Consider the following 20,001-nt stretch of genomic DNA (forward strand, 5'->3'; position numbering starts at 1 on the left):
TGACGTCCCTCCTAGCAATTGTCATGCTGCTATGCATACTTCTCAGCCTAGAGGAAGTCTGGCCAGGCTTTATCTTAGTGGTCTGTCTTCTTATGATCACTGAAACAGTTCAGGTTTATTCTTTCGAACAAAATTAATTATTATTAGGTTATCTAAGTGTTTGACTCAGACACTGTATTTCACTAATAAGCATAATTTTGAAGAGCTTGTGTTTAAAAAGAATTGTTATCTAATGCTTACTGGCATGTTTTGAATCTTATATCCCTGTTGAGATTGATTTCCTGTACATGCCTAATTGCTGATGACACAGTAAGATATAAGCTAAAAAGATATCTTACAACTGGAGAAAAGAAAAAAAAAGCTTTAAGCCATGTTCCCTTTGGCTTAAACAGAAGGAGGCTTCGTTTAATTTAATTTAGTAAAGTCACCGCGGAAGGATCCTCCTCCAAGAACTTGTAGCAATATAAAGAGTGTGTACAAAACAAGTCCAGACATCAAACAGGGCAACTCCCAAAATGTCTCTGCATTTGTAAACATGCTTCACATCTTCTCAGTTTTACAGTAAGCATGAAACATAAAACTTGGGATATCTCATTAATTTGAATGGATGCTAATTTGGGCTGTGGCTTGATGAGATGGAGGCTGCAGCTGTAGCTGGCTTAAGAAAGTGTTTCAGGAAAAAAAAGACACTCTGAAAAATTAAAGATTTTTTATTAAAAAAAAGCAATCAGTTGCCTGATATGATTTGTAGTTCACTCCTGTGAATAACTGTTGGAGCAACTGCCTAAACACTGCCGTCACTGCTAGTCTTTTCTTGGGGTCAAAAAACAGTCTTTGATCCAAAGGATGTTCACTGATGATGAGAGCATGGAGAGAGGGAGAAAAGCTTCTGTATCATTGAGATATGTGTCCTTTATTCCAGAGTATGTGTGAAAATGGCTAGGGAGCCTTTATTGGGATGTATACTGAAGCTTTGTATAACCACTACAACCACGGACTGGCCTGCTTCAGCTGCTGCACTTTTCCGAGTGCCTAGTAGAAAATCTTGCAGTGAGAATGGGTGCTTAGTAGTTTAAATGGATGTAGAGTGGCATGGCTTATCCCTAACTTAGAAATTTTTATGTAAGTGTAAGCAAATATATAAATAAACTTATATAATAAAATGTATTATAGAAATATATTTTAATTAGTCAGTAAACAGAATTTTTATACCAACAGAAGTACCTGCACAACAGGGGTAGTACTCTTGGAGACCACATAAATTAAAATATATATCTATGTGATACATAATTATATATGCATGACTATATTTGATACATAATTATAACATGTGGAGAGCATATGGAGAGCAGGTCTGAGAGGTGTGCTGTAAAGTGAATGGCACGAGATGACCTCTGTTCATGGCCAGGCACTAAATGAGACTCATTGTTCTAAATGTTAGTGTACTATTGTAGTCACTATACTTCTAGTTAATATATCCTTTGGATGCAGCTGATGGAAGAAGTTTTTGCCCATAGTTGCGCATCACTGTTACTCCTTTGCAAGTTTTATCTGTAAGATTTTATTTGCAGAGCTGCTGATCTGATTTGTCTCTTGCAGTTCTGTCAAAATACCTACCTGTACCTCTGGCTATGAAGAAGGGTGTCTGTGAGTAGCCTGAGGCTTTTGGCTTGACGCAAACCGTATTGAGTACCACAAGAATGAGCTGACCAAGACTGATCTGGACTTTCAAAAGTTTGGAGATCTGCAATTAAAAGAACAAGATCTTACAGTTTTACAAGCTTCTACACTATTTGAATCCATAAATACAAGGACCACTAATCATCTCATCGTTGGACTGCTTTCACACACTGGTTAGTGCAACTATTTTCTCTCTCCCCTCAAGCCAGTCTCTAGTCAGATATGCCAGTTGGCACACTTCTTTCCATGGGAAATGGCCTTCTTTGTGGAAAGAATTTACATGATTTTTGATATAGAGACAGCAAATCTGTCACTAGATAAACATGGCAAGCACAGTTTCAGGAGTGCTGCAACCTTCTGGAAAACCTTGGGCTTCCTAATGTAGATATCAAATACCGCATACTGAGTGGTACTGTGTGGGTGTTGGTGAGACAGAAAGGAGAAAGTAAGGCACATCCCAACACATAAGGTGAGGTCTGCTTCTTAAGGGTGCAAAAACTACTTGACCTTTTGTCTTTGGCAAAGCTTCACCTTATACGTGTTCTGTAGGTTTTGTCACTTGGCCACATCCCAACCTTACCTCTAGCATGGCTACATTTCAGCAATGCAGTGTGTGCAAGTGTCATGGATTATTGTTTACATGACAGCAGTACCTAGAGGCTTAAGAGGGGGCTGTAGCCCATTGTGTTAAGCACAGAGCAAACACACTGTCAGTCTCACTCTGAATATCTCATGGTCTAAAAGGACCAGCAAAAAAGCAGGAAATGAAAGAGAAACAGCAGAAAAAGATCATCCAGGGTTGCACAGTGTGGAAACAAGGCAGCAGAGGTTCCTGCTAATGGGTGGCGGCTCTTTCCGTGTCTTCCCAGCAGCAAGTGTTGTGTTACTTAATTCTGCAGAAGGCAACTTCTGGGTCATGTCTAGGCACAGAGCTTTTGCGGGGCAGCTCTGGTAGCATTTCGTGCTGTGACGACCTAAGAGTATTTCTCATCCTGTGTGACTGCCGTGCCCTACTGCCAGAGTGACTGTCCTAATGCCTTAGTGAAAAACAGGTACATGTGCCCATGTAGTGGTTTGTCTAGGGCAAAGTTCAGCCTTCGAGTTTCAAATTGCTTGTACACAGACCATTGCTGGAGGTGGGCCTCAAGTGTCTGGACCCCTAATGCCCACTAACCTCTGTCTTATGCTTCAGGCTAGAAGGTGCTGTGCGAAGGATACAACATGTTGTTAACACAGTTGCTTTTCCAAGGGAGATCTGTGTAAGAGGTTAGTTTTGTTCTTTGCTTTTTTCCTAATTCATAAAAATGTCTGATGTTCTCCAGAGTACAACAGACTATCCACACTGATAATACTTCTTTCTATTCATCTCCTTAATAGGACTGAGAGAACAGTGACTGGTCACCCTCCTGCAATGTCACAATCCCTCCTGGACCTTTTGAATGACTAGGCTGGTAGGAAATGACGACAGAGTGCTAATGAGATTAGCACTTCTTGATCTTCATAGTGTAAAAAAAACCAGGGCTAACTCATTCTTCAAGCTCCTCAGTGACTAATAGGTGTTTTATCATCCTTTCAATTAGAAAGCATTTATCAGCAATCTTTGCTAGCTCACTGCATGAATTGACCTGTCATTCACTATCTCAGCCCTTGGAACTGGTAATTAAGTTTAGCAATCTGCCTTAGCAGCTCTGATTGAGATATGTGGTATGTTTCCATCTGAGTAGGCAGACACTTTGGGTTTTCCTTCCCAAAAGGAAATGACTTTGAGAAAAGTGAATGAAGGGTCCCACCAGATGCCCTGTGTCAGGTACCTGCAACCCTCAAGGTCTCACAAGCAGAGTGTGGTGAGTGGCACAGAGCAGCTCCACCATGGCTGAGGGTGAGCTGCAGAGGGGTGTCAATGGAGCCAGCTGGACCACCTGTGGCCCCGGGAAAGAAGTTTTACCTTGAGTTGGTTGATATAAGCTGGGACCAATAAGCAGTGCTCCCTAGATGAGTAATTACTTTGCTCCTAAACTTTCCAAATGGCACACTTTTGGGGCTGTAAACGAGATGTGCGTTTCATTCCCAATGTTCAGGTATGTCTACCTTGGAGCTTAGGCACAGACACACAACTCTGAAGTCTGGATACCTGTTTGTGTTGAGGAAGGGGTAAAGTAAAGCAATTGCAGTGAAGCATGTTATGTGTGATGAAATCCGGAGATCAAGTACACTGACAAAGGTCCTACGTCTTCTCTGGTACAGTTCTTCTCAGTACCAGCAGAGGACATGTCCTACTGACAGTGTAAACAACAACAACAAAAAAAGTAAGCAGTCTCCTGCTGAAGGAAGTTTTTTAAGGAGGTAGACCCTGTGGAAAAGTGACTGAACTGCAGTGATACCGTATGCTTTGCCATGCTAACATGAGGGTAATGCTAGCAATGTCACAGGTATTGCCAACGTTATGGCTGCATGCCTGTTGTTATCTCTTGGCCTGTCCAAGTATCACTTACTTTTTCAGATGAGAGGAAATTTGCAGATTGCTTACACTGAGCCCATACTTCTAGTAAAAAGGCATTCCCCCCTCCTTATCTCAATCTTTGGTTGATATTAGTTGATAGAGGCTGCTTTTCAGTAGCTCACTCATTCTTTTTTTAAGCAGACTTTACTCTGAAAAAACAGAAATCAAAAAATCACACCTAACATTCTTCACAATTGCCAAGGGGTACAGAAATTCCAGTATCCCCAGTACTCACTCCAAAATCAGGTTCAAGTTGCCTGGTTTGGGGTTTTGGAGGAAACACACAATTTGTGGAGTTCACTGAACCTCACAGAAGATTTGGATTTGAATTTGTCTGGAGCTGCCCTGAAATATTTCTTACCATTTCTGAAAATATTCTTTACTCTGTTTTACCATAGGAAACATCCTAAGGGGATTTTTCTGCTTCTTCTTTTTCCCCTCCTTTCACTACATCAGGCTTGTCTTCCTGCTGTCTTAAGGAGACCACCTACAATTTAAGGAAATAAAGACCTCTGTGAAAAAACACAGGCAAACCTGATATTTAAGGGTCAGTTCCCCACAATATTTATCTAGTTGTCTGAGCTGGTCTAACCACAGAGCACAGAAGAAAAAGAAAATCATTATTATGTAGTGGCTGGGAGGGTAACCTCTGTTAAAAAACAACAAAAAAACCAAAGCCCAGCAGCATAAAAGTGATGGGAGAAATGCCAAGCAGAGGAAAGGAAATAGACTCTGATATTTATGAGGTATACTAAATAATAGCACTAGGAGGTAGTGCTTGGTGAGGATAAAGCAGCAGACATCTTTTAATTTTGGAGTAGAGAGACAGGGCCCTGCCTACTATAATTTATTTAAGAGATTTCTCTGTGTTTATAAGGGGAAAAAGTGGTCCTGAATATGAAAAAAAAAAAAAAGAAAAAAAAGAGGGAGCTTGGGCAACAAAATACACTTCCTTCCCTGAAACCACCCAGGTGTTCCTTACAGCATTCTACTCCCTGAAGATCACGTGCCTTGACTTCAGACCTGAAAAGAAGAGAAGGAAAGAAGCCCTTACAATTTAGAGCAAAGGCCACCTTTCCTCATTGAGGTACTAAGCAGAGACATAAATTACAGGGTATCTGTTTCAGGCCCCTTTCAATATATGGCTCCTATAAGAGCTCTAGAGTAAGATAATCCTCTGGAGATCAGAGGCAGCACGTTATTAGCAGGAGCTCATAGGTTACATTTAGTGGTGTCTGGGGTACCTTTATGCTGAAGTGTTAGTGTCAGCTAGAGAGCACATAATCATTCTCTTGAGTCTAATTATATATTCAGCGCACAGGCAACAGAATATTTGTATGTGTTTAATTAGTCAAAAGATTGTGCTTTAAACCCACAAAAGCAAGGCAGTAAGGAATAAGGATGAAAAGTCAAATAGCCCTTAAATTAGTCTTTTATCTAATTGCATCTCTGACTGCCTATGAACCCCCAAGCCCCAGTGTGGGAGATACTGTGAAAATATTTAAATATAGAGCCATAGATGAATAAGCTATAGGCAAAGCAAACCCCTGTGTTTCTGTTATGCTTAATGACTAGATGAATTCTTCCTGATTTACACCAGTTCACATGGAAATGGAAAAGTATACAGTTTATGTCTGCTTGGCCCCTCAGTTGGATCACCTATAACATTTGTGGTGTGGGAAAAACACATTCTGATGTTTGTAAGAAAAGTTCATTATCTGCTTTGGAAATGCCTTATTTACATTTTCCCATTACAGAACATTAAGTAAAGTTCTCAAGGATTTCCATTAAAGTTGGGTTAATAGCTCAAATAAAGGGTTATATTTAATTACAAACTGTAAAGGCTTCACCCTTGAAAACAGGGCTATCACTTCATCTTCTCATCTGAAGCACCATGTTGTTTTCTTTTTTTTGGTGTGGTAAGTTAACTGGATTTTGCACGTGCTGTCTGAAATCTAAGGATGAAATAATTGTTATATAAAGTTGCAGCAGGTAAGTTTTTACCATAGATCACGTGGCTAAAGAAGAAATCTGGCAACAGGGAGAACGAAGGCACGATTTGTGCTTCTGCCAGCTCACTCACTGCCTAGCACTGGGTGAGTGCTCTCAGCTGAGATTTTCAGGAGTGGACACTCAGTCTCCAAGCCCATTAGCATGGCATTATTTCTGAACCCAAAGGAGACCATCTCTGGACAGGCATTGGCCCCCAGTTAGGCATCTCCAGGCTCCCAGGAATGCTTAGTGCCCTGGTCATGCTCTGGGTCAGCCCAGCTTCATGCAACTTCGACTCTGCTTATCCCCATTCAAGTAGGGTAATGCTTTTATCTCAGAGACACTTTGGTTGGAAAGGACCTCTGGAGGAACACTTTCAAAGTAGGGTCATATTCCATGTTAGATCAGCTTTTTCCCTGTCCAGGACAGGAACCTGCAGATAAGGGTTTTCCCAAGGTATGGCCTGTGGTATGTGACTTAGTACAAAGATAGTGCAAGACTGAAAGACAAAAACCCTATGAAGTGAGCTGAAAATCCAGCTCCTAGAATTAGAGGAGCTAAGGGGATTTGGACCTGCCTTGACAGAGTTCAGACAATTAAAATAAGCCATTGCTATTGAGGATTAATCAGCTCAGTTGGGATGGGTGATAACAAATGCCCCTCAGCAGGCTGTGACCATGCAGATGCTGCAGCCACGTCCCATCTTTCAGAAGCTGCAGACTTTCCCCAGAGAAGGGTGTCAGAATAAATCTGCTCAGTATCCCCAAATGGAAAATTTATGAAGGTTTCATCCTGGAAAGATAGAACCTCAGTGAAGGCAGAGTAGAAAATAGCCACTTCATGCTAAGCCCTATTGTATAACATAGACATTGTTTTATTTCATCCATCTAGGCTGAGAGCATCATGCCATAGGCAGAGCATGATACAGTGAATTTATTTTTTCAGGAGTTTTGAAAACCATGATGTCTGTGTATGCAGTATGTGGAATTTGTCATGCAAAGAACTCTTGTTTTAAACAGCCTTTTAATGGCTTTGAAAGGGATCTCAAAGAATGCAAGACATTGGGGGACTGATTGAAGCTTTCTATGTACCGCATGGGACCATGAGACATGTCTCCTGAACTGTGGTCATTTGTTCTTCCTACAGGCACTAACTGTGGGAAGCCTAGGTACCTCAGTGTTCTCCTCCTAGCACTGCGAATAAATGCTAGGTAAGTTTCTACATTGTCTTTGGCACTTTGGTGCAAATAAATGTTCTTCTGTACTGACTCCTCATTAGAGGAGATCTGTTCAAGCCAAATTTTCTTCCTTCTTACTGCTCTGCAGCTCCTGTCATTTGGAGGTGTAGCTTGGGGGCAGAGTTCATGCCAGGTTGGACTGTTTGTTTGGGTTTTTTTTCCCTGAGGGTGTAATGACCAGGTTGTGGAAAAGGTCTTCAGAGGGCTGGAGCTATTGTAGCATGGCCGGTAGGAACATTGAGGAGAAGGTAGTGAGGCTGCAGCTGCAATTGTAAGGACAATCTCTGGCCATAAATTTGATCAATTGGATGTTTTCTCCTCCTAAAACACCATCTGTTTGCTACTGTTTATATTCCATGCCAACTCTTGCACATTCAGGCAAGTCTGTGCTACTGGGACACCTGGGGTCACAGCTCCTCCCCAAAACCATCTCTACAACTTGGGAGAAAAGTGACCTCTGTTTTCAAAGTACTTCAGCACTTCAGCCTCAATTAACAGCAAACTGCCTGTGGTTCTGGGCACACAATGTTTATGCCACTTATCTGTTACCTAAAGATGGAGGTTTTGAAAACACTTTTAATTTTTTTTCTTTCAACTGCTAATCTTAAAGTGTCAGGAGCCTTTACTCATGAGAAAGTCACATCAAGTTACCTTAAAGGGCTTTAAATTTTAGTTAGAGTGACAGGAGATGCCTTCTGCATGTGGAGGATAGGAAAGCTCTGCAGAGGGATCTGGACAGGCTGGATTGATGAGCCATGGCCGACGGTATTAAATTCAACAAGGCCAAGTGCTGGGTACTGCACTTCGGTCACAACAACCCCAGGTAGCTCTACAGTGTTGGAGTAGAGTGGTTGGAAAGTAGCCCAGCAAAAAAGGACCTGGGGGTGCTGGTTGACAGTGGCTGAACATGAGCCAGCAGTGTGGCCAGGTGGCCAAGAAGGCCAGTGGCATCCTGGCCTGTACCAGCAATGGTATGGCCATCAGGACCAGGGCAGAAAGACATTGAGGTGCTGGAGTGTGTCCAGAGAAGGGCAATGAAGCTGGTGAAGGGTCTAGAGAGTAAGTCCTATGAGGAATGGCTAAGGGAGCTGTTTAGTTGAGAAAAGGAGGAGGCTCAGGGGAGACCTTATCGCTCTCTACAACTACCTGACAGGAGGTTGTAGCCAGGTGGAGGTTGGCCTCTTCTCTCAGGACACTAGTGATAGTGCAAAAGGACACAGCCTCAAGCTATGCCACGGCAGGTTCAGAATGGACATTAGGAAGAATTTATTCGTGGAAAGAGTTGTTAAGCATTGGAACAGACTACCCAGGGAGTTGGTGTAGTTACTATCCTTGGTGGCGTTCAAGAAACGACTGGACATGGCACTCAGAGCCATGGTCTAGCTGTCAAGGTGGTGATTTGTCAAAGGCTGGACTGGATGATCTTGGGGGTCTTTTCCAACCTAAATGATTCCATGATTCCATGATTCTTGTTAACAAAGCGGAAGGTCAACTGATGCATCTTTCTCATCAAGAAAATAAAGTATTATCTTGATGAGAAAAAAAATGTGACAAAATAAAACAAAAAAGAAAGCCTGTGAACCAGGAAGACAGCATTAGAAGCAAAGTTTGACCTTGCAGGTTCCCATAATGTTCTTTCACTTCACTTTTCTGGCCAGTCACGAGAGCTCAAGGAGAAGGCAGCTGACTCTCTCCATCTCCCGTCACCCTTGAAGGGCTGGTGCTGTGCATCCCACTGCAGGGGAGCTGTCCCTGCCATGAGGTTTGCTCCCCAGGAGGCACATGCGAGCACTGGTGGGACTCCAGGCAGTGAATCTGGTACTGGATGGGCTAGGTGGATGACTCACAAAAGCTGGGATTGTCCCCCACCGGCAAACAGCATAGTGAGCAGTGATGCTTCCAGTCCTCTGCAGAGTGACATGAGCCTCCCCAAGGCAGCACTTTGTCCCTTGGAGGGAGGGTGAGGAGGAGATATAAATCACAGCCAGGTTTCTACATGATAACCTGCAGGCCTTTACCTCTGTACAGTGTTTCACAACCAGCACGGTGGGATGAGAGATGACTTTTGTGCTCATACTTGTTTTCTCACCCAGTTTGGCTCGGTCCTTCATGAAAGTCAGTGGGCAGCAGGTTTCTTGGGTAACCACTGCTCCATAACACAAAATCAGAGAAAAAGTAAATTGGGAAAGGTGGGCTGTTGGGTTTTGCCTTGCTCATCCTTAAGGCCTGTGTGCGGATCTGAAGTGCCAAAGGTGAAATGGCTAATGCCATTGACTTCAGTTTTCTTCCTCTTAATTTTTATGTCCACCATTACTGGATGGGATGGGTCTAGCCTGTGGATGTCTGTATCCCACCACTCTTTTGCAGGATGCTTCCCAGTATTTTTGTTGGGGTGAGGACAAGGGCTTTCTATGGGAACCAGGTGCATCTCAGCTTCTGGGGCTCATTATCACCTCTGGCATCACTGGTGTGCTGAGGCATGAGCAAGGAGGCTCTTGCAGTAGGAGCACTCACAGCTTGCAACTGCAAAAATCCCAAAGCAAAACAGTGGAAAATTGGCTGGATAAATGTGGAAAGCTCTTGGAAATAAACACCCCACAGAGGCACAGCCAACCTTTTTGAAATTGGTTTTAAGTGATTGGTTACTTAGTCCTCCTCCATGTGGGTTGAGCCTGGGGGGAAGGCTGGCATCCCCTATGAGGTGTGCAAGGGGGCACAGCATGTCCCTCTCCCAGCTGGGAGCCTCCTGAGGCTGTAATGTGGAGATGTGACGCCAGCTGGTTGTGTTGGAGGCCAAAAGCCTCCCTTCCCAGGGGCTGGAACAAAGTTGAGGGCATTGAGCAAGACGTGGGCCTGAGTCCGGTGTCCCCTGCCATGGCAAGGACATGGCAGGGTTATGGGAGATGTCATTGTCCTGTGTCCATCTGCCTTGCAACACTTTTAAAGTGCTAACATGTTTTATGACACCGTGCGAGCGAAACAAAATAGTGGCTCCTGGCTCCTCGTAACTTGTGTAAATTCCAGATGTGACAATCCTTTTACTGGCAAATGGAGCTGTTTATCCTCGCGCTTTCCTCGCGTTGAATTAGCTCCCACTAGGAAGAGCTCGCTGAAAATGTGCCTGTCTGGCTACTAAATGGCTGCATAATTATCCCTCTGCCCCTTCCCGGAGCTGCACATAAAAAGTGCAATCCAAATTCCTGGGCAAACCATGCAGGGCCCTGGAGAGTGCTTCCCACCCCCCTTCAGGAATTGCACGTCATGCCTAAAGGATAATGTAGGATTAGGGCAAGGGGAAAATGAGTGGCTTAAACAGATCCCAACTGCAGCGAGGCTCAGCAAAATGCGCCCTTCTTCCCAGCCCTAGTTCTCTCTCTCTTTCTCTCTTTTTTTTTTTTTAAATAAAATTTGTTATTATTGCAAGGGGAAGGAGGAAAGGGCCTCCAGATTGTGAAACGGGCAGAAGAGGAACAGTCTTAGTTCCCTGAAAGCCCCCGGCCCAGGCAACAGGGCTGCCCTGCCCACTGCCACATGGCAGCGTACATGGGAAACCCTTCCCTGCCTGTCCTCCCCCACCTCCTCCTCCTCTCCCGGAACACACAGGCACTAGTTATTAGGGATTAGGTGGAACAGATGCATGTAAGATGCTTACTGCCTTTTCCAGACACAAGGCCACTTTCCAATCAGCTCAGAGGAAACAGGGTAATTAGATGGAGTCGTGGTCAGGGAGCGGGGTGGAATTAGCCTGTTACTCAACCAGAGCCTGCAAGCCCACCTCTTTCTCCCCACACTCGCTCCTTTCCCCACCTCCGAATTCCTCTGCCCACTCTGTAATTTGGAAGCTTTTTTTTTTCTTTCCCTTTTCCAGGAGGCAGCTGATGCCGGCCGGCTGGATGCCAAGCAGGTCAGGCCTCTGCAGCTGAAACTGCCCGAGATTTTTAAGTGCAGAGATGAATCAGCTGTGTCCTTTAGAAAACGCATCCTCTCTCGGACATGCTGCTGGGATGTTGTGTCTCTCCACTGCCTCCCTGCGAGTGTGCTCAGAGCTGCTGGCTGATGACAGTGGGTGGTTTAATGACTTTGGGTTAACTCTGCCCCTTCCCCCTCATAAACCAGCTTTGTGTCCTGGTGAAGTTATTGCCCCTTAAGCTGATGATAGCAGTTGTAGATATATTAGTGGAGAAGGAGTGCTGGGCTTTGAAGGGAATGATGCCTTGCTTGTCATTTGACTGCCATTAAAACCATATTAAGACAGCTTTAGCGTGAGTGCCCTGCAGGCAGAAATTCTGAGTGGGACAGGCTGGTTTTCACTGTGTCCATCCCTACTCCCAAAAAAGCCTTGACTGTTGGGATTGCTGAAGTGCAACTGCTGCAGACTGGAGGCTGCTGTTCCTGGGCTGCCTTGTGACTGGTGGCTCTCTGGCAGAGCAGGAGATATTTCTTTTCCAACTTCTTTAAAAGTTCTTAGGTGTGCTTACACTTAAGTCCTTGTTCATCCCTGAGGAGATTTCACTGGGTAAAGTCCTGGAAATGTGGAGAGCTGTCCTGTCACTGCTATGACCAGGGCAGCTGTGACAAGGTAATGATTATCAGGCATTGGGAATGGTGATTAAGAAGCTGGCTATTGTATTTATTACCATCTCCTCCCACAAGCTCCTGTCTGGCTTGTTTGGCTTCTGAGGCCTGTCTGTACTGCTGTTTACTGGGAGAGCAATGCTCTTCTCCAAAATGTTTGGTTTTAAAACCATCAGAATGTCCCTGGGGTGTTTGAAAGGGGATATGCTCTGTCACAAAAGGCAGTGTTCCCTGTGGAAGGATTTTTTCCAAGTGACAGGTCAGTTGAGCAATAAACATGCAAACGAGGATCACCATTACAGATATAAGTGAGCAGAGAAGAGCTGTCCCCAGTTTTGAGGCAAAGAAACCAGCTAGTGTCTGAACTTCCCCAAATGCAGGTGATGCTCCTCATTGGTGATACCCTTTTGCACATCCTGTAGATAATTTTCTGAGATTGACATTAACATCTTCTCATAAGCATGCACAAGCACTGAATGTTGAAATCCACTTGAGAGCTGGATGGAAAATTTCTGACTATGGTTTGCTGTCAGGAAATGCTGGTTCAGCAAGAGGAAAAAGATGTTAACTTGAACAGTAAAAAAAGGATCAGAAAGAGGCAGGAAAAATATGATACCACTGAAGATACGCTCCTGGGAGCTTTTTGAAGCAGTGAGGTTTATTTTTCAGTGCCCTGTTCTTATTACTTATTGACATGTGGGATGGACACAGCCAGAGCAGAGGCTGCACCATCTTTTCCCCTGTGGTTTTATTCAGTATATGGCAGGCAATGGCTTCTGCATACTCAGCACATCCTTACCAGTGCCTACCTGCAATAACAGAGGTGGTAACAGTGTGTGTGGATGGAGGGGGACGAATTCTTTCTGATGTCCTATCTTCCTTAAGGGAGAGCAAAGTGCCTCTGTGGAGCACAAAACTCCCCATGCTGGGATCTGTCTTGGAGCTGGATTGTCTCCTTCACTGACACCCTGCACTCCTGTCTATGTGGGTTAACTGATGACCTAGTAAAACCATTGGTTCCCCTTAGGTCTTGACATACTCCTCATTTATGTAGCTCCAGCTGCTTAGGTTTGGTAACTCTAAAAATGGCATCCTTCCTGAGCATCCAAGTCAAAGGAGTACAAAATTAAATATGCTGGGCAGGAACAAGACATGGAAGAATAACCCTGTGTTGCATGGGGAAGTGTGTGTAATTTCGGTTACTGCTCTGCTTTTTTTTTTCTCTCTGCCAAGTACATGAGATTGCCAAGTAAACAGACAAAAATATATATGTTGAAGCAAAAAGCTAAGAAAAACATTATGCTAGTGCAGTTCTGGAAATAGCCAACCAAACAAATCCCCCCAGATACACAGCTTTGCTACCCAGGGTGGCTATTTGGTTCAGGACCTCCCCAATTAACATTATAAACAGACCAAAGTGCTATACATGTTTTAGAGTAAATTGCCTAAATAGATTATTACTGTTGGATAGCAATTAAAATGATTGAGTAGTCTAATCTATGTCCTGGTGTAGTGCCAGATATTAGAGCTCTGATTTATGCATTTCTCCCTCCTCCCCATGCTGTTTCTGAAATGGAACAGTGGGGGAAGCCTGGCAACTCATGGGACAGGACTTCTCTCAGCAGTATCAGGCCACTTGTTTCTTGAATTCCCCTCCATGAAGTGGGATGGGGAAAGGAGAAGGGACTTGGCACTTCCCATCCTTGCTGATGAATGGGGCCAGCCAGGCTTGCATTGGACTGCAGGTGAATGCACTGGGCCAGATGCTCAGGCCAAAACCTATGGCTGCTTGTTTGTAGGAAAGAAAGGTAGAAGATTCCTGAGTTGTTTTTTGGGTTTTTTTTTTGTTTTTTTTTGTTTTGTTTTTTTTTTTGATATTTTTGTTACAGTGAAGTTCCTGTCTCAGAAGTGATGCTTCTATTTTATTCTCCTTTTTCAGAACTGCCCCCTAATGCAGAGGATACAAGAGGGAAGCATCATTTTATCATAACACGGATGCGTCCTTTGCAACTGTGACTTTCCTTGGCTGGCATGTGGGATGCTGTGATCAGCCTGCTGTGTTTTCTGTCTTTCTCTAGGACAGCTGAAGTGAGTACTGCAGTGCTGACATTTGACAGATAGCTTCGTGATGGATGAACTGGCAGAACCAACATATTTTACGGAGGTTAATAAGAGTTTTGTAGCTGTTATTTATTGCCAGGACGGGGACTGCCTACGTATGTCCCTATCTCTTATTGCAGTAGTAACGCTTTTCTTGAAAACCAGCTCATCTACTTCCCCCAGGCACTAGTTTTCTCTTCTCCTCTTTACAGTCTCTCCAGGCCGTGCTGCCCATTTAGCATTTCCCTGAACTACAGAGGAAAGACTGAGTGTCTGGGAATGTGTGCACAAATCAAATGACCTGAAACAGCCTGCACTTTTTTTCCCCGTTATTGGATCACTCAGGTGTTCTTGCTTTGATTCTCCCTCTTTGTTACCTGTCAGGGCATTTGTAGCTGAAAGCACGTTGGGACAGGGGCAGTTCAACACAAGCATGTACAGCACAGAGGAGCTGTATGACCTGCTTACAGGCTCCATGCGCTGCTGCTCTAATGACAATGGTGATTTTTCATGTGTATTATTGAAAGAAGGAAGTAACTATTTGCAGTGAGCCACGTACTAATCAGGAGCTGGATTTCTGGATACCTTTAGCCTGTTTGTTTTCCCCTCTGACTGACTTGCCTCTAAGTGGGACACTTTGCAGCCTGGAGCCTGTCAGCCCTGCAGGGTCTGGCATTTGTCAGTCACTGAGAAGATGGGAACTCAAGTGAGAGTTTTTCCCAGTTGCCAGACGGTGTTCATATTTAGGAAGGCTTTTCGTCCCAACCTCAGAGGAGCTGTCAGTATTCTGGCTGCTGGGCAGTGCTCCTGCCAGCCCAGAGGCAAAAGAGGAGAGACAGGGTTGTCCAAGTCTCTGGCTAGATAATGCCTGGATTTCACCTGCAGCATGTGATTCAGCTGTTTAGCAGCTTGTGAATGCAAAGGCTGTTGAAAACCAAAGGGGCATGGGAGAAGAGGAAAAGACATTTTATTTCTCATCTCCTCTCCTCTGCCTGTTTTTCTCATGTTGCTGTTCTCCTCCTTCCTCGCTCCTCAGCTATTTGGCAGAATCGTTGCCATTGCAAATGTACGTGACTAATCTGTTACTTGAGGAACGGGGAGGCAGATTCACAGGCACGAATGACCCAGGCTGTTCGGGAGCTGATGGGATCCTCTGCTGGGAAAAGTGTTGGGTTTTTTTCATTTTTTTTTCCAGAGGGCTGCTCCTTTTGTTAAATGATGGGAGAGAGATACCCATCTGAGTATTAGATGTGATGGATAGGGTCTCTGTTAAAGAGGTGGCCATCCTCTTCTCAGCCTCAGAGGCAGATGTGCTGCACCGAGATGGCGTGTCCCCCTCCCCCCCCCACGGTGGCACGGTGCCATTAGCCACAGTGTGCTCGCTCGAGTGCAGAGGCTCTGGAAGGTCTGGGTGTGAGAATAGGGCAGATCCTTACTCGTCCATCTCCTAACCGGCTCAGGCAGTGACTCGAGGCCGTGGCACTGGAATGCTCTAACCTGAATACAGCCAGGCGTTGTCCCTTCAAGCCTGGTCCTTGCCTCCCTCCACTGCTTTGCCTTGCTCTGTTTCAGCTGTGCATCCTTGAGTGCTCTAGGGGCTCCAGGCCAGAAGGCTCTCTGCCCCGCTGGGCTGATCCTGAAGAGAAGGGGTGATGTGCCAGGAGGTCTGGGAGGCAAATGTCATTTCATCACTGCTCTCCTGGGAGAGGTAGAGGGATCCAGCATGGGAACAACGGGCGTAGGGGGGCAGGGCTTAATAAGGAGTAATGGGATAAATTAAAGCAGGGGAAATGTAGGCCAAGTACTGGGGGAAAACATATGTTTAAATCTTGGCAAGCCAAGAATTATTTGTTAAAAAAAAAAAAAGTAAATTCCAAAGAATGACTAAATTATTGGATACAGTTCCTAACTAGGTACCTAGAAAATGTGTTGAATCAGGTTGTTGTAGTGAATTACTAGCCCAGCTCTGGAAAATATACCCTAGGGAGCACCAGCTTTCCTGGTTTTCCACTGATCATAATGCCAAGGTGAAATCTCCTGAGGCAAAGGGACATTAACTAACTTACAGTGCCATCTAGCCCCATCTAAGACATAAGACGTTTATGAGTGGTTGCTAATTTTGTTCCTGTAACCAGGAGGCTGAGTCACTTCAGCTCAAACCCACCTCCTGGGTCATGTGCTTGTGGATGTAAGTGTATCTTGGAGTACATCCGTACATGCACTGGGATGTATTTTTAAAAACCATGAGCCATAAATGTAAATGCCTGACTGGGAGCCATCCCAGCTGGACAAATCCTATGTGTTTTCTGGCCACTTGATGTGGGAAGGACAGCTCAGTGTTGCTTAGGTCTGACACTTCCCATTGATAAGACCTTACTTTGATAGCTTAGAGATTTGCCAGCCTGCAACTGTTTGAGCTGAGAGTCTTGGGTGCTGGGTGCTTGCTGCAGGCTATTTGTAGGGAGTTCTCCTCAGAGCAGTGTTTGTGCAGCTCCTGAGCAGTAGATGGACCAATGTACGGGTTTGCTCTTTCTGGGGGGAAAACAAAGGCAAATATGAAAGCAATAGTGCTGCTGCTACTGTTAATTTTGTGAAACTCAGTGGGTGCAGAGGGTGGTGGCTCCACCTCCTGCTGCCCACACTGTGCTGTGACTGCATCCCTGAACCTTTCACTGCCCCCACTGCAGACACATACTCCTCTGAGAGATGGGGACTTGGGGTGAGCTCTGATGATCCATGAAAGGCCACAGTGTGGAGAAAGATGCCTTGGGATCCCTGGAGCAAGGGTTCAAAGCCCCCAGAAGCCTGTGAGAGTCCTGAAATTGCTGTGTTAGCTCTTTGGGCATCTGCTTTTTGCCCACGTGTGCTCCAGAGGGATTCAGGGTGTGCTGCTGGGGCCCATGGGTTTGGTGCAATATTTTAGTTTTGAGTCTGCTAAACTGGTGTCAGCCTTTCTTTTCTGCTTGCAAAAGACTAATGCAGGGAAGCTGGCCAGACTGCTAAAGGTAGCAAAGTAACCTTTTTTTGTGGAGGGAAACACCCATTATCCTAACTGGGCTTGGATTACCAGAGTGTAGTTTCGCACTTTCTCCTTTATGTTTCTTTTTTTTTTTAACTCGTGTGCTTGCAGTAGTGTCCGTAGCCAGACATATGCTCATGGCCTGGAATGAAGTCGACTGCAATTACATCCTAAGGGAGTCACTCAACGGGGGTTTTGTGAAGGCAGGACGCAGGCTCTGGTGGAGCCTGTTGCTGCTGCACATGTGCTTTTAGACCTCCAACTGCACTCACTCTGCCTTCAACTTTGTGGGAACAAGGAGCAGAAGGCTCAGAAATACAGCCAGTCTGGTGCACATCTGGAGGCAGTAATTGGAGGGAAAGTGTGCGCCTTCTGTTTTCGATCAAATGAGGTGTTTTCTTGCAGTAGTGATTTCAGTGCATCAGCACCAAAATTCTGCCTTTAAATGCACTTGCTCCCATTTCCCCAGTGCTCTGTGCTGGTCCAAACCCTCTCCAAGCATAAAGGTGCTTGGAGCTGGGTTGCAGGGTCAGGTCTCTCTCCCATAAGGCTCCTTGTGCCTTACTTCCTTTATCTCCAAGAGCAGCAAGAAGCACATGCTGTGGCAACGTAATCATTTAATCCGGGCTGGTGAAACCTGTTCTCCAGATGAACAACTGACAGATCGTTTGCTCTGTAGCTCTGCATATGAATGCAATGTTTGTTGGGGTGGTTGGATGTTGGTGCCAGCTTTCCACTCCTGTTTCCAGCAAAGCCAAAGAGCAGCCTGACCATGCATCTGCTTCCAGCTCCTTCCTCTGCTCCCTGCAACATGCTTGCTGCAGCTACATTATTCCCGGGGCTCTCCCTCCTTGGCTGCTGGCTGGTGTTGTGGATCTAGTAGGTGCGCAGCTACCTGGCAGGTGAACGCAGCCCCTGGAGGAGCACAGCAGGCTTGGGGCACTTGGGATAGGAATGTGTTTGCCTGGGGAGACTGGTGATACCTGAAAGGGTGCAGCCAAAACTAACAAAGGTGTGTTCAGAGATAGATACAGTTTGATCTTTAGCCCCTGATACAAACCTTACCTTGGCTGGGGAGGCTGCTCTGCCAAGCCCACTTGTAATGGTGTAACAGCCTGGTGGATTGCTGGTGATATGGGTTCCAGGAGTGGATTGGAGTGGGGATGTGTGCTGCTGCCTCCCTCGTAACTGCTGTGAGTTAACAGGGACAGGAGAGAGGTGCATCCCCTGTTTTAGGCCTCTGGAGTCGTCAGGTCTGTAAGGAGCTGGTGTGTGTGTTATCACAGAATTATTTGTGTTTGAAGGGATCTTAAAGATCATCTAGTTACAACCCCCCTGACATGGGCAGGGACTCCTTCCACTAGACCAGGTTTCTCAAAGCCCCATTCAACCTGGCCTTTAACACTTCCAGGAATGGGGCATCCACAGCTTGTCTGGGCAACCTGTTTCAGTGCCTCACCACCCTCACAGCAAAGAATTTCTTCCTAATATCTAATCTAAACTTACTCTCAGTTTAAAGCCATTACCCCTTGTCCCATCACTACACGCCCTTGTCAAAAGAGCAGAGCCAGTGTTTCATTGCATTGTGCAAATGTGTGTGCTCATGTAAGGTTTCTGAGTGCCAAGCACTGAAAGTCTGTCCTCTCCTAAGTACTGAAGGTACTCCTGGTGGGCAGCCTATCCTGCTCTGCTGTGGGAGGCTGCTAGCCCTTGTTTGCACCTTCCCTGGTTTCAGGTTCCATCTCTCTTCCATATTTTGTATTGTGAGCAAGAGCTGGCAATCTCACAGCCCAGCTGATGGCACGGTGGCTGCACAATGCCTGGGAGAGCACTATGGTGTACATTGGTGGTGGCCACTGCTCTGAGAAACACCATTAGAAAATTACAAGGTGAATATGCAATGATTTTTGCAGCCGTATTCTTTATTTTTGTCTTAAGGAGCAAGCTGAGGGCTTGTGGCCAGCTTGTGCCCCTTGAATCTGCTTGCGTTGCCTCTGAGGATGGAGACCTGAAAGAAGCCGCTTGCATTCAGATTCAACTCCAGACTTCTTTAAAATGCCTTTTTTAAGAAGAGCACGTGTTAAATATTTTTGGGCCCAGCACTGTGAGGTTGGCTCAGCCTCCAGAAACACTTTCCAAAGCTTGTCGTCCAGAATAGTGTGCTCTAAAAATGCACTGCACCCCCCTGCACTAGTTGGTCCGATCTACTGTGGCTGTACAACAGGCTTTTTCTTTCAACTGGGAGGAAATCCATATTAAGATCTGTATTTGTTGCACATTGCAACAGCTTCTTTTTCTTTCTTGCTCCCTCTTATGCACCTCCAGTGCCTAGCTCTGTGCTAGATGAAAGCCTGTGAGGCATTCAGGGAGTGCAGGTCTGGGCCATGTATCACCCTGTCACCAGGGCCGAGCTGGGAGAGGCCAGTACATGTGCACAGCTCAGAGCAATGAGTGCTCGGGTGGGGGAAAAGGGAAGTTTGAAACTATCACTGGTATTTTATCTTCAGCTTAGTGTGGCTCAGGTTTGTCAGCAAGACACCATGGTCCTGAAATTTCAAGCCTGAGATGAAGCTGGGAAGAACATCCTAGAGCTCCTGGATTGCTATCTAGGGCTTTGGAGACAGCTTCAGTCAAAGCTTCCTTCTTCCTGAAAAGACAAAGATGTCAGTGTGATGTTTTCATTTGTTATGTGAAGTCCGCTAAGACCTATTCAACCCCCTACCTCTGTATCATTTTTTTGGCAGGCATTAACTAATAAGGAAGGGAGTAAATCTTTCTTGAAGTTATTTTTCTTCTGCTCCTGTGTCCCACTCTGAAGCTCCCCATGGCAGGTACTACAGAGGTGAAAACCAGTGTTCCTACAGAGACAGATTAGCAGCACACAGCATCTCAGAGCCC

The sequence above is a fragment of the Manacus candei genome, unplaced genomic scaffold (assembly GCF_025592945.1).
Source record: "Manacus candei isolate 608988 ecotype Guabito, Panama unplaced genomic scaffold, ASM2559294v1 h1tg000049l, whole genome shotgun sequence".
Classification (NCBI taxonomy): Eukaryota; Metazoa; Chordata; class Aves; order Passeriformes; family Pipridae; genus Manacus; species Manacus candei.